The sequence below is a fragment of the Halictus rubicundus genome, chromosome 3, assembly GCF_050948215.1.
Source record: "Halictus rubicundus isolate RS-2024b chromosome 3, iyHalRubi1_principal, whole genome shotgun sequence".
Lineage (NCBI taxonomy): Eukaryota > Metazoa > Arthropoda > Insecta > Hymenoptera > Halictidae > Halictus > Halictus rubicundus.
This window is the reverse complement of record NC_135151.1, coordinates 20105502-20120750: the sequence shown is the minus strand read 5'-3', so window position 1 is coordinate 20120750 and position 15249 is coordinate 20105502.

Below are 15249 nucleotides of genomic sequence, written 5' to 3'. Positions count from 1 at the left end.
TTATGATACTAATATTATATTATTATTGGTTTGTGTCATGACGTTAAATCGCGGCAAGTACGTTTAATAAAATTAAGTTGTTATCGATACTGCAATACAAGTGACGTGTATAGATTGTAAAAAATGTCCCATGAAGAAAGATCAGCTCGGGTGACCTTGACTTCGACATATGTTGTCACGGTCACTCGCCTGAGTTTCATTGAAAAGTTATGACCTTCAAGTTATGACATTTCACGATGAGCAGGGAAGTTAACAGTATAAATATTTAGAAACGAAATATACAGGGTGATCGGTAAATGGTGGTGCAACCGGAAAAGGGGTGGATTCTAGACAAAAAAAAATAAGTTGAAAATCGACTTTGAAGATGAAGTAGAATTAGTTGACCATGATCAGACGCGTCAGAGACGATTCATATGACCAAATTTTATTCTACGTTTTCAATTGATCTTTTTACGTTCACATGAAAGTGTCACTTCTGAATATTTAAAAAAATTATTAATAGCCTCAGCTCAAGCTTCCATCGATTTTTCTGTATTAATTCGAAACGGCAATTCATCTCGATCGCGGATCACCTAATTAGAATTATTTTTCATGTAGAAAAAATATGTGTCAACGATAGCGGTTTGGGCTTAATAAATTAAATGCAGGTTTTGCGCGGGGTTTATTGACTTTTCACAAATCGAAGCTCCGCAAAGCTCAAACCGGGAAGCGCTGATTACTCGCGTCGATGTTAAATTTTATCGTGCGCGCGTTGACGTTTCCAATTAATGAATGCCCGATCCGGGGACCGAAATTACAAATTTTATAATTTGTTGGACGCGGGGCGCGGAAACGGCTTCATAAGCCGATCGATTTTCAATAACTTGCTTGTGTACACGTCGCGAGCAATGTAATCAAGTAGACTCTACCTTTAATCCCTTTGTATACAATTTTACGCATCACAGAAAATTTTATGATACCGTTCTTCCTTGAATGCACCAACACGTTTATCCACTGCCGTGAATTATTTTTATTTTTCAACGAATTTTCCAAAAGAACAGCACTCTATTATTATTAACTTCTGTCAATTTTGTGTACACACAGTGGCTTCGAAGAATTATCGCTACTTAAGCTCTTGCAATTTTGTAAAAAAGAATTCTACGACAATAAACCTGAACTGTCCACAAAGTCTAAAGCGTCTACATAAAAATAAACGAAATATAGAAATATGTAAAATGAGTTATTATTTTATCCGGCACTGTAAACGTTACTAAGTACAAATTTTTTAGTGACGTAAATAAGTGGATACGCTAATTGTTGCTTTATCGTGAAACTGCTACGAATAAAATAAAACAGTCTATTAAGGAGCACTGGAAAAGCGAAGCGAACTTATTTCTTAAATTATGATTTCGAAACTTACGATTGAATCTATCAAATAAATAAATACACGTCATACTTAGTAAAATAAAGGCAACTTCCTGTCAGGGTCTCGTCAGATGTCGCGACTGTTGCACAGCACGCTGCGATAGTGTCGAACTAGCACAACTGCGACATCCGCATAGTGTCCTGACCAAGAAGGATAGCAAGAACCGAAGAAATCTGGGGAAGCAACCCTCAGTCGCATCTCGGCCGCTTTATTAGATTCGCTTGGATTTCATTTCGTGACGGTTAAGCGAACGAGATTTTCGCGCCCGGTGGCCAACTGCCAACGGATTGAATTTCTTAAAATTACCAGACCAGAGTAAACCCATTTAGTAACCGGCTTTCGAACGGTTCACCCCGGCCGAAGGACACCTTTGTATTGCAAACTCGCGTAATTATTTTAGAAAGGCCCTGCCCGTTCAAGATGTTACGAAATTCATTGAATTATCCAGGCAATGGCGTTTCAACAGGGGAACGCAACTCCCAGATAAGTGTCCGCGTTTTCTGCCAATGCAGCCCTTACAACGCGAACCTGCTCCTGAAACATTACCAAACAATTGCACATTTACTGTTATATTCACTTATGTTATTTTTGGTAATTACGTAGAAGTTGGTCCTCATCACCGACTTCGATCACCTTGAAGAATGTTGTCATTCTGAACAACTTTTCCGTATACCGTGATTTCTCTATATATGTCGCCAAGGTCTTGATGATAAATGTCGCGGAATTATCCCCACTATGAAGCTCGAGAGTGTAAACACGGCTCGGGTAGGCCTCCTTGACGATACATGACGCTGGCAAGACCCCTGTTGTTGACAACAAACTATTAGGTAAAAAACTATTAGGATCACCATAGCAAACTCCGTGTTTACCCAACGACCGAATTCGTCCCTCAGGACGGTGGAGGGGCCACCGTTTTTGAACAATTGGTTTTCTAAATTTTACCAAAGCCACGTGATCGCTTAAGTGCACGCGTATTGAACGGATCTTCAAGTACGTTTTTCTCGAAGACGAATCTGCCTAGCAATTCTGTTATTCTCGATTTTCGCTTCGTTCATCGAGTACGTGCAATAATTGAGTTGATTTAATTAAGCAATCGTTCGAAGTCGAATCGACTATAATTTGACTCTAATAAGTATAAAAATGATAATGAGAATTATCATTGCTGTTTTCACGCTCGGCGGGCTTATCGCCCCTGAAATCGGACGCCCATCGCAACGTTCCGGCGCGGCGGGGAGGAATTTACGCCGCGGCTGCCTCAATTAAAACGCGAGCAGGAACGGTTGAATAAATGACCGCTAATTATTGCATCTGACTCGACATATATCAACGCTATGATTTAATAATCTCGTTAAACCGGGATAAATAAAGGTGAAAGGGAACAGGGCAAAAAGTGAAAACCGGTGAATCGACTTGGACGGGAAAAATAATAAGCTTCTGCGGAGCGTGTCGTCGGTGTCGCGTCCGCGATTCTTGGCGGAATTTTTGCGGTCGCAAAATACTACGAGAACGTCGTTGAACTGTTTTACTGTCCTGCTGCTAGAATGTCCCTCGTTTTTGTCGCAATCGCCCGCCGCGCCGGCAAGAAAATCGAATTATCACCGAACCACGGAAGACGGAGACCTTTCCAGGGAGTGCAGCTGCGTTTCTGCTTTGTGCAACCGTCAATGCAACGCCCCGAGATCCAGTAACTTTAACCTTTCTGAGAGTACCTTGTTACCCATTTGGCACCTAGAATTAGAAATCTTTTTATAATCCTGCAGAAGACTTGCCCATTTGGTACCAAACCCTGCGTAGAGCAGAATTTGGTCCCTATTTTGTATGAATTTGGCACCAAAATTTGTCGACAAATTCCTAGTCAAACTCGGAGACAGATGGATCGCAAATTGACTGCAAAGTTTGCAGGCAAAATTCCATGCCAAATTGGTGTCAACATTTACTTTCAGAACAAGGTTAGGTTTCCTCTGAGTGCGACCGACCTGCCCTCTATAACGAAGCTGAACGAAGCCAATGGCTTCAATTTGGCATGGAATTTTGACTGCAGACTTTGCACTCAAATACCGAGCCTAATGCGGAAACATATGGATAGGAATTTGGAGACAAATTTTGGTGCCATATTCGAAGCAAATTGTTACTAATTTGTTTCCGATCGATTTATTTATCGCAGTCGCAATTGTTCACCCGTTAGTATAGGAGAGGATTACGGCCCAGGCTCTTCAGCGCAGATTCTGCTTTGGGGCAGCGTCAATCCGTGATATAGTGTGCAACGTTCTCGCACACAATTAGATGCACAATGTCTCCCTGGTTTTTAGAACATCCTTCAGGACGGAACTCTGGACTGTTCGCTGGTTCATCGGAAGATTTTCCGCGAATAGCACCGTTGAAGCTTGCGTGAACGTGCTGAGAATTGGTGAATGGCGTGCGACAGTTTGTATAAGATCGCGTCGAGTGTTAGTGAGCATATGAAAGCAGAAAGAAGGTTTCCGTTGAGAATGAGCGTGTAAGAGTGTACGAAAGCGATATAAGATTGCATGAAATTGTAAGAGAGCAGAATGTGTCGACTTGGGTGGGAGTGTATTGTAAGTGTGGCGGTGCAGGTGGCAGTGCAATGGAAATAAGTGGCTCGAGTGAAAAGAAGAACGAAGCCGACAGAAGAGGATCATTATCAACACAAAGATACATATCGTCAATTGTAAATTGATTGTATACTTGTACAATGAATTCTCGATATATGTCAACAACACGGGCCTAGCCAGCGTCATGTATCCTCCAGGAGACATATACCCCCAGGAGGGTGGACCCCCTCACGGGTTATACCCCCCCCCCCCGTAGTGGGGATAATTTCGCGACGTTTACAATCCAGGCTTTGACGACATATATAGAGAAATCACGGTAATATTTTAATAAATCAATTATTATAATAAATTGTAGACTCTGGTAATACCTATCAAGCTTCTGGCTATAAAAAAGATTTAAGCAAACTTTTCAGTATGCACTTTTCGCAATCGCTGTCACGTTCGCACAGTGATCGATCAGCCGCAATTAGGCGAACGTAATTATCGCCCTGCCATCGGTTGCGTGGACCCAGGTTATGTATTCACTGGATTGTAAAAGTAGCACGAAAAAGTGTCTGAAAAAGACGAGAGTGGCAAACGCGATTTTCTTCGTTTCCGCGTGAATTAAGATGGCGCCACGGAGGTTCGCTGGCAGACCGGTGTGTACCTGCAAGAAGTCAGCGAAAAGAAAGTTTCTGTTACGCAATTCGAGTGAGCCGTATTCCGAGACTGTGAAGTGTTCCGCTTTGAAATTGTTCCGCAGTGGTTGGTTTCGGTTCGGTATTGGAAGCGGTGCGCCAGGCGATGGTCGTTGAAAAATAAAAGAGCCGGTTGCGAAAACGATCTCCACTGTCAGGCGATTCGAAGGACGCTCTCGACGGAATTTTACTGCCATTCCCGGCCGTACCGAATTATCGAGCGTGCATCGTAACACGTTTCGTTACAACGCAACAGCTTTGATATGCAAATACCTGTTCGAACAACGAAGAACTTATTTATCCAAGAATTCGTGTTTTCGATTACTCTCACTCTTCGCCATAACTCTCTCGCGCCGGCAATCGAACGGATATTTATTCAGTAGGTAGAAACGAACGGAAAATCTTCGGCTTCTCGGTTACTCAATATTCAATATATCCTAGAACAAATACAATTAGAATCATTAGAACAGTAAAATTAAAGTTAAAACCGTGAAAACATTAGAATATAAAAATACTGTTACATTATTTTCAACCTTTTTAAGCATATCAAGGAAGAAAACAACATTTCTATTTCACTTGAGTTTGTAGTAATTTCAAGAATTATTTTTTATAGATTACACATCAATAATTCCCTGGCTGGATTTTTTCAACTGCATTTGAATGCACTGAAAGGTTTGTTAACGCCAAGCTTCTTCGATCGATCTTATTTCTGGTCCACGAAATCTCAGGTGCCGTCCTTAATTTCGCGATCGGATCGATCGTAGATCTCGAGCTGCTATCGGATCCCATGGATATTTATATCGGCTTCGTAAACGTCATTCGATCGTGTTGCGGCAGCCACGATTCGCGACTGTTCCTCGTGTAATGTAATTGTCGGGACAACAGGTGTTCGTCGAGTAAGCTCGTTAAGATATTTTCCAACGAACGGTGCTTTTACGACTGGCTCATACCACGAGGGCATCTCGGAGGTAATAAAGTCTTGTTTATTTATCGGCATAGAGACATAAAACTGCTGTTTACCGGCGACCCTGCCATACGGTTAGACGCGCGGAGAAACGAAAGCGATGCTTTCACCTCCCCTCGACTTCAGCGTCGCCGGATCAGGGGTGTTCTCTCGAATCGAGGGGAACAAGTTACCCTCTCTCTGCCGATACCGGATTAGTCACGTGACGTTGTGACACATGCACGACACGGACGAAACGCGTCACGTGACCGAACTGTGGCGGAAGTGTGGGGGAATTGCGTCGCGGAAGGGGAAGGGAAGAGTGGGGAGACAAGTCCTAATCAACAAGGCCAGGTGTGAGATGTTTAACATTCTCACGCCACCTATGCCCACCGGCGGGGGTTCAAAGTAGCCTGATAAAAACAAATCGTAATTGGACCCTAAAAGGGTGAGACCATCCACACATGTATCTCTTCAAATAATGAATATTTATTTTCCAAGGTCGCTTCGCTGAAATTTTCAAGGCTGTTGATGTTTTTAGCATAAGCTGTACATGTATTTTTGTCTTATTATTCCACAACTTTTCTTTCCGAAATTGTGACGGTTTATACATGGACAAGTTTACAAAAATTCGGAAAGTTAGTGTGCATTTTGGAACGACACGACTGCGAAACAAAGTACAGTGGCGAGCAAAAGTGTAAACACACTTCGCTAGTTTTACATAAAACGTGATAATACAACCTATTTTTCAATTAAATGATAAAGCTTAGGTAATAGTAATTATATGGTGAATGTGATAAACAAAACATAACCGTATATGTTTATGATATTTTACAAAAATAAGGATTTGAAGCAATGTTTGCGGTTTTGCACGTTTCATCAGAAACGGTTAAGATAGTACACAAATGCTAGGGAAATGAGATTGTCAACAAACACTGATAGCCAACTGTAGTACAAAAGTTTTCCGTGATGAAGTGGCCAGCACAAAGTCCAGATATGAACCCAATCGAAAAGTGGTCAATTGTGAAACGAAGGCTAGCAAAATATGGCAATCCACCTTCAGGTGTTCATGAATTGTGGAAAAGGACAAAACAAGAATGGTACAACATTTAGCCGGAAATGATTAAAAATTTAATAGATAGTGTGCCACGCAGGCTAGGAGCAGTACAAAAAAGTAAAGGAAAATGGGCAAAATATTAATTTAAAGTTTTATTTCGACGAGCACAATTCAAGTGCAAAACTGTAAAAATTGTTTTGAATCCCTATTTTCGATAAATATTCCGTATATTATTAATATTAACGAGAATAAACTGCTGTGTTTTGTTTATCCTATTCATTTTGTAATTATTAGTACCTAATCTTTATCATTCAATTGTATTATCACATTTTATGTAAAACCACAGACGAGGTATAAGGATAGACCTATCATCTTATGGGACTTCATGCCTCATGTTCTGAAATATCGACTGTTCAAAAAATCAGAGGTTTTTAGAATTATTCGTTTATTTTCTCGTATTCGCGAGACTGCAGTGACTATATATAGCTATTTTCGATTTTAATTCCTATCACTGAGGATGCTGTTAGCAAATTTCAGTTCCAATTGGTAATACAAGATGTGATACAAAAATGGTAATGGGGTTACGTGACCCCAAAAATGTGGGCCTCAAAAATACATTGGATGATAGGTCTATCCTATACCTCGTCTGTGGTAAAACTAGCAAAGTGTGTTTACACTTTTGCTCGCCACTGTATCTCAGGACGTAACTCGGGGTACGGTTATCCACGGTTAACCTCTAAAAGTATCATGGGATTCAATCGAAGGAAAACTACTGATTAGGGAGAGTCGCGCGGCATCGTTGTTCCTTTCGTTAACATGGAGTTGGGTAACTGTAGGTCACGCGAGGATTTACTTTGTGACTTCTACTTTGTCCACCTGTGAATGCTAAACAAGTGCACGGTGGTCGGTTCTGCTAGGGTCGACGCACACGTTATGCGTCCAGTGTAGTACATGCGTCGACGTCGAGCGGTCCGAGAATCGGCCAGCATTTTGCTCGTGTAACACGATTCTGTGGCAAAACGTTGTAGCAATTTATTCCGCGAGAGGTATATAATCGCGGCTATCCGAATGGCTCTTGCAGGGCCGTTCCTTCGCCTAGTCGTGCTCGGCTACGCGCCGTGTGGATAAGCAAATCCACATTCCTATCGGGGACTCGTACCGTTCCCGCGTACCGGTTCCAGTTTCCAGTCCCGAGAAAATTTCAAATAAAACAGCCCGCGATCTGATACTCGGTTCCGATCGAAACCTGCTCGCCGTCCGCCATCATAAGCCATCATAAGCGCGATGCGACAGGCGCGGGCCAAGCAAACAACGACATTCGCACGCGTTTCACTATGAGAAACGGTGACACCGTCCGCTACCCGCCCTCTATGGCCGAGGCTATTTACTTGAATTTTGCGCCATGATTTTCCGGCCAACTCGCGAGCAAGGGATTGGTCGATGCGATGCAGTTTACAGAGCGATACGCTTGACCTTGTAATAAAGTTGGACAATATTTCCAGGATGCGTGCGAGAGATCGGCCTGAAATTTACGACATCCTGACACACCGATTAAAGCCGCCATTGGACGGATCGTCGCGATCACTTTTGCCGTGGTTTTGATTTTTGATCGAAGCGCGCTCGCACACTCCCGGATAAAATGCGTGCACATTTAGTTTAGGGAAATTTTAAGCTTAAATGGATTTCAAAAGAATTATTTTTAATTTCGCGAAAACTGGCTGGTCCATACGAAATGGCCGATTCGCAACAGTAACGTAGCAAGCGTAACTTTTTCCCAAATCATACCTATTCACCCATAACCTATTCACCTATCGCCTATTCACCCATCACCTATTCACAAACGAATGATTTTGCTAGAAATTTTGTTCTTGCATATACCGATCACGTTATATTATTTCTTTGCGTCTTCTCATCGTATTCTTCGCAAAATCACCGCGCTCTTTATTCTTAGATAAAAATTTCATTTAAAAACTTGGTATTTCCGCTTGACTTTATCGCCGGCAGTCACTCTAAAGTTTTCACGTCGGTAGGATATTTGTAGAAGATGATTGATAGTCGTGAGGAGGGAATTAAATATTAACTGTAAGTTATTCGGGGATGGAAGGAACCTAAATCGACTTTTAACAAATTGGTGCACTCCGTCCTGTTCAATTAATATCAAGCCTCTGATTTTCAGTTGTAATCTGGGTGTCGTCAAAATTAATCGGTCCTGGTAGATTATTTATCATTCGGAGTCTCGGTTGACTTTCAAAATATTCTGCAAAAACGACCAGCTGAAATACTGAAGACACTGAAAGGAATTAGGAATGCTGTAAGAAAAATGGTGTCAGTAAGAAAAATCCAAATGGTTAATAAGAGCATTTTGTACAATTTTTCAGGTTCACATTGACTTTCTATAGTTTATATATTTGGTAATGGTTCTTGTAAACGTATATCAGTGTATAAATTTATACAGTGTTTTGCTTGCGGGTCTTGCCAGCGACAAATATCGTCCAGGAGATACTATGATTAATCTATTATGTTTACACTCCTAGGCGTCCGAGGGAATACCCCGCGGTAGTGGGGATAGTTCTGCGACTTTTATCAGCCAAGTGTTTGCGACCTATATCGAGAGATGACTGTACGTACCTTGCTACGATTCTTGTCGTGCAATAATATGGATAACTGTTTCTTAGCGAGATAGATATTTATTAGAAATTATTCTATTTTCGATTATTAATATATCAGAGAAATACAAAGAGTGTGCACTATGTAAAATACATGCAATATGCAGAATATGCAAAATGGAAGATATATTTTCAGAATTGTCTAATCATAATATAAATTTCTGTCCAGGTCCCATGTTGTCCATAAAAATCTGCACAGTCGATTCGTGTAATGAACCTTAGAATTTGCAGAGACCTAGAGAAACCCCGAGATAGTTCGGGCACGCGCGGATCGGTGTTTTTGAATTAGTTACGAAGATCGGCAGCACTGAATCTCTGGTAACGAGACGAGGATTGAATGTCGCCTTGACAAAGGCTGCTAACGCTTCGTTGAGGGCCTCGTTAAGGATTCGTAAAATTCCCGTTACATCACTATTTAGCGATTCGGATGGCGTCGCAGTCTGGAGAGTTTCAAGTTCCCGAGTTTCAAATCTAGAGCTACTCGTAAACTCGGCTAGGTTACGCCGGCAGTAAACGGAGTACCGTCGACAAGCGGAGGTGCCTCTGTAACAGTTGTTTCATTATTTAAACGGATGCTCGATTAATCAGGCGAAACAGGCCGGGGGAATAAAAATCCGTTTTAATTTCGGCGCGCTTCTCCGCGGCGGATTGAATATTACACTATGGTTCTACACGCGTTCCACCCGGCGGGCAAACGAATTCACGTCATTCCGTGCGGAGAACGATTAATTGTCTATGCATGAGATCACCCCAGGCACGCAGTGTTCCAACGACTCGGTTCAATTACACGATATTACAACGTCTTCAGCTATTAATGCCTATGATTACCCAACGGGAACCAACCCTGCGGTATCCACGCCCGCGAACACGATCCAACGATTCGGGTGTACCAATCAGTTTGACGGATTGATCGTATTCGGGGCGAAGAATCTCATTCGTCAAGGTGTCGATGGGGGCAACGTCGAAGAGCCCGTTGGTCACGCGCCCGAATAAGCTTCGGCTCAACTTAGAAAACCTGTGACGGCCTGCGGTTCATCTCTGGATCTTTCAGGGGTAATTGTTTCGGCGTTTGCCCTCCTCATCGATTTTAATGACCTCGAAACATCTTGTTAACAACACCTTTCCAGACAGATTTTCCCTACACGATGGTTCGTTCGTGTGAAACCGAGTAAATACTTTTATCATTGATTTCCGGACACTATGACTTGGGAAGAAATATTGAAAATAGAAAAAGAAATGTTTAAGACGAATGTTGTATGGTATTTGACTTTGTAATGTCCTTCGAGAATCCTGTCACATTCAAATTTCTAAACTCTATGTCTTTTAGCACATAGTCTTACAACTGACGCCAACACTACTTATTACGTTGATTGGCCTAACTCCAATGGCCACAAAAATGGAGCAAGATCAAAGAAATTGATTCGATAAAACGAAAACCGGGAAGTTACGATTTATGGTGTTAATTACTTTCTCAGACCGCTTACATTTCACAAATTGTTAGCGAATTTGTCTGGAGGAATAATTCCGTCACCCAAATATGGGTGACGTGGCAATCAACGTGTTAAACTTGTACATTTTGCACGCGCCATTAAGTTATTAAGTTTCAAACGGTTGCATGTTACTTGCATGTAAGTAACGTTGCACGCTCGGTAAAAATACTAATAAGGGATGTTTCCGAGGCAGATACCAGCGACTACATTTTTTTTTTCGTTCTATATAGAAAAATAAAAATACGAACATAACACAGGCGTAAGCAACAATTTCATCCTGTGTTCGTGCATGCGAATGAACGCAAAATTATCATAAAATCAATTGAAACGTGAATTTATACCCTATCATGAACATCTCGTAAAACCTAAAAGACGGCTGATTGCATGAATCTTACAACACGTTATCTACGAATATATCTTTACGAAATTTAATGCATAAAACCTATGTTCTACCTAGTGAAACTTCATGTAATTTTACCAAAGAACAAAGTGTCCTGCAATAAGTTTGAAGCCAGAACCAAACAAAAACATGTTACACTCGAAACTACTATTTTAAGAGTAGGTTTGCGACATATATCGAGAAAAGACTGTAGTACTTTGGTGTAATACGAAAAAGAAAATGTGAAATAGCTCAAAGCTAGATTCCATTTCATAACCCATATACCAATAACACTAATTATTAGGTTGGCAATAAAGTAATTTCGGTATTTTTAGGTGAAATAAAATCCAATTTTTTTTATCAAAGCAATGAACTTTAATCAATAAAATATTTTCCATCTTGTTCTATGATCTTTTGCCATCTTTCTGGTAGCTTCATAATTCCGCGCTCGTAAAACTTCTGATCCTTTTCGGTGGAAAACTGATCCAAGTGCGATTTCGGACCATCATCATTAGTGAAAGTTTTGCCATTCAAAGAGTTTTGTAAACTTCGGAATAAATGATAATCTGGTGGTGGAATGTCAGGGCTATATGGTGGATGTGACATCACTTCCCAACCAAGCTCCAATAACTTTTCACGTGTTACCAAAGATGTGTGTGGCCTAGCGTTATCATGGTGGAACACGATTCCTTTGCGATTTGCCAATTCTGGCCGTTTTTCTTTGATTGCTATGTCCAGTTTTGTTAGTTGTCGACAATAAACATCTGAATTAATGGTTTGGTTCCTTGGGAGAAGCTCAAAATACACAATACCTTTGTAATGCCACCAAACTGACAACATGATCTTCTTTTGGTGCAATTCAGCTTTCGGCGTGGTTTCGGCTGATTCATCACGCTTGGACCATGATCGTTTTCGAGTTGTGTTATTGTAAACAATCCATTTCTCATCACCAGTGATGATTCGCTTCAGAAAAGGGTCGATTTCATTTCGTTTGAGATGCATATCGCATATGTTGATGCGTTGCGTTAAGTGAATTTCTTTCAATTCGTGTGGAACCCAAATATCCAGCTTCTTAACGATTCCGAGACTCTTTAAACGATATTCTATAGTTGTATGCGAGACATTTAACCTGCCTGCAATCTCTCGGACAGTTATATCACGATCCGATTCAATAACGGCTTTCATTTGGTCATCATCAACTTCAGATGGTCCACCAGAACGTTGGTCGTCTTTAAGTAAGAAATTTCTAGAACGGAATTTTTTAAACCAATTCTGGCACGTGCGTTCTGTTAAGCAATCCACACCATAAACTTCACATATATCTTTGTGAGTCTCGGCTGCTTTTTTACCTCTACGGAAATAAAAAAGCAATATGTGCCTATAATGTTCGTTTTTGCACTCCATGTTCAAATCGACACAGAACCAACAATTTCAATCAAAATTACGTGTAATTTGCTTCAATAGTAACCTAAAAGATGCAGTTATGAAATGTCAGAAAGAAAACAAATGCAACGTTAGCAGAAGTCAATCAAACAAAACAATAAAGCCATCTATTAGTGAAAACCGAAATTACTTTCTTGCCAACCTAATAGATTCTATGCATATTTCCGGAAAATCGAGGATTGTGGAGCGGCAGCATCAACGCGCGCTAGAAAGCCCGAGCGGCGCTGTCCCCGGCAGGACAGCTCCTTCAAGTTCGATCCCCCGGAGATTGAAATACGCTGTCGGGCCGGATCATCGACCGTAATGAGGGACGGTGATTTTGTCGCTTGAAGCGAGCCAAGTCAGAGAGCCGTGCCGAGCGGTGCCGAGCGGAGTCGAGCCGGCTGCCGCGTATCGGCGGAACACGCTACCATTGCGCTCCCGCGGACCATAAACTGACGATGCAGTCGGGTTTTTTTTTCCTCGGCGGAGAATCCGCAGCGGAAACACGAGCAACGAGGAAGATCGCCGCGGCATTATGGTCTCTCGGTGCACCCGCGGAGGAATCTTTCAATGACTGGATCCCGATCGAAGAAGCGGGGCGAAACTTGCCCCGGCATACCTCGTTAACTCGTCGAATTGTTTTGTTCGATTCAACGAGGAACTCGCGATTGAGACACCGCCACTCCGCGCGCCACTCGACGGCGCGGAGACGCTTTTTGCCAGGAATTTTCCGACCGAACGAACCCAATCGAGAGACACGGGGGCCAATCCGAGGACCGTTCCGCGTTAAACGCGACGCTGAACGAAACACCGGCCTCGGATATTGCCACGCGAGAAAGAGAGAGAGAGAGAGAGAGAGAGAGAGAGCCCGGTCGCATCCTCCCGGCTTCCTCGCAGCCCCGCTCGTGGAAATCGATGGATCGGTGCGTCGTCCCCCGATTTGAAACGAGATTAAAAATACTTTGAGAGCCCGCGTTTCGCGACAGGGCGACGTCCTTCAAGGAAACTCGTCTTAAAAGAGAACGACGGGCAAAAGGGAACCGGAGGGGGTGAGGTGGTGAGGGAGAGTGACTTGATCGTCCTGCTCAAATATCTTCTTGGAAACGTCGTTCTGCCGCGTCGAAAGTGAATTCCTCCAAACACCGGGATTAAATGTTGTTATTACCGTCAATGTCGCTGCGTCCTTCTCTCGCTGAAAGATACAGATAAAAATATTAGGGGTACACATAAGTAATCAATTGTTCGCAAAGAATTTGTTTTACCTTTAGTTCTGTACCGATCGTTGAAGAGGAAACGCGTATCCTCTTACAGTTTTCGGTAAAGCAGCCTAATAAAATCCGTCCGTACCTTCCGAGGATCATATTCGATTTCTATAAGAGGGGGATTGAAAATTTGCAGGAAAGATGGCGAACTGTCCTTGATAACGATGGAGATTCTATAGAACTCGAATTGACTACATAGTTTGTTTTAGATTCCAAAATAATCGATTACTTATGGGCCCCCCTAATAGCACACGGTCGGTCTCGAATCTTGACCACGACCATTCTGCTCCTCTCTTTTCCTCGCGCATTCTAAAAACATCTCGAATGTTTTTTCTTCTTCCCGTGATCGTTCTCCGACTGCGTGTCTTCGCGTTTCTACGGGGTTGCGCGGCGTTGCGGAAAACGAGAGGAGAGAAATGAGCATAGCCGAGTCACTGGTAAAAGCGGCTCGTCATCGGCCGACCACTGGCCGAACAGTGTTTTCTAACGGCAGCCTAGGTTGCCGTGGCTGCCGGTAGCCGCGCCAGCATCGGCGAGGATCGAGATTGAGGATCACTGGCGCGTAAGCGTGGCCCCGGATTCCTAAACCGGTCTTGGGAGCAGCCACGGGTGAGCAACCATCTTATAGCAGTCGATTTCTGTCTTCTCCACCCATCGTGGAACCCGCTCTCCCCACCCGGGCCCCACCTGAAGCCACACGACAGGTGCCAGCGGCGTTACGCAGGCCGATCGAGGAACGGTCGTCTTTTATATTTATAGTCTGCCCGATGCTGCGACCCGGCCGTATGTTTTCACCCGCGAGATTAGGCAGAACAATAGGGGATACAGGGGAGTAATCCGAAAAAATGCGGGAGCATTTATTCGAGAGGACCCTCTAACGATCCGCGATCATCCTCGGAACCTGTTTTTGTTTAGATTGCCTCGACGCGCCGGCTGCCTGCCGCTCGGGCGCTGATGGTGCTCTCTGCCGTCGTTGCTGCTTATTGGTTCGCCGACGGTGGTTCTTGCCGTGACTCGATTCCTGAAACTCCTCGTTAAACGCGATTGTTTACCTTGGGAACGCACCCGTCGATGTAGGTGAAAAGGGATGCTGGGCTGGCTGGTTGGAACGCTGGGCCCGTCCGTGGACCCAAGATCGAAGATAGAACGAACGCAGCCGGTTGTAAAAGCATACGATAACCAAACTCAAACACCGTTTCTGCCCGCTGAATTAGGTAAAACGATTCCGGGGGAGGGGGAGGTTCGGAATGGGATATGAAACGAGAACCGCAAAATAGACCCTCGAACTTTCCGTGATCGCAGAACCTGTTCCCGCACGGATAGCCAGGTGATTTTGCTCAACGACCACTTGTTAGTGGCAAACTGCCGACGG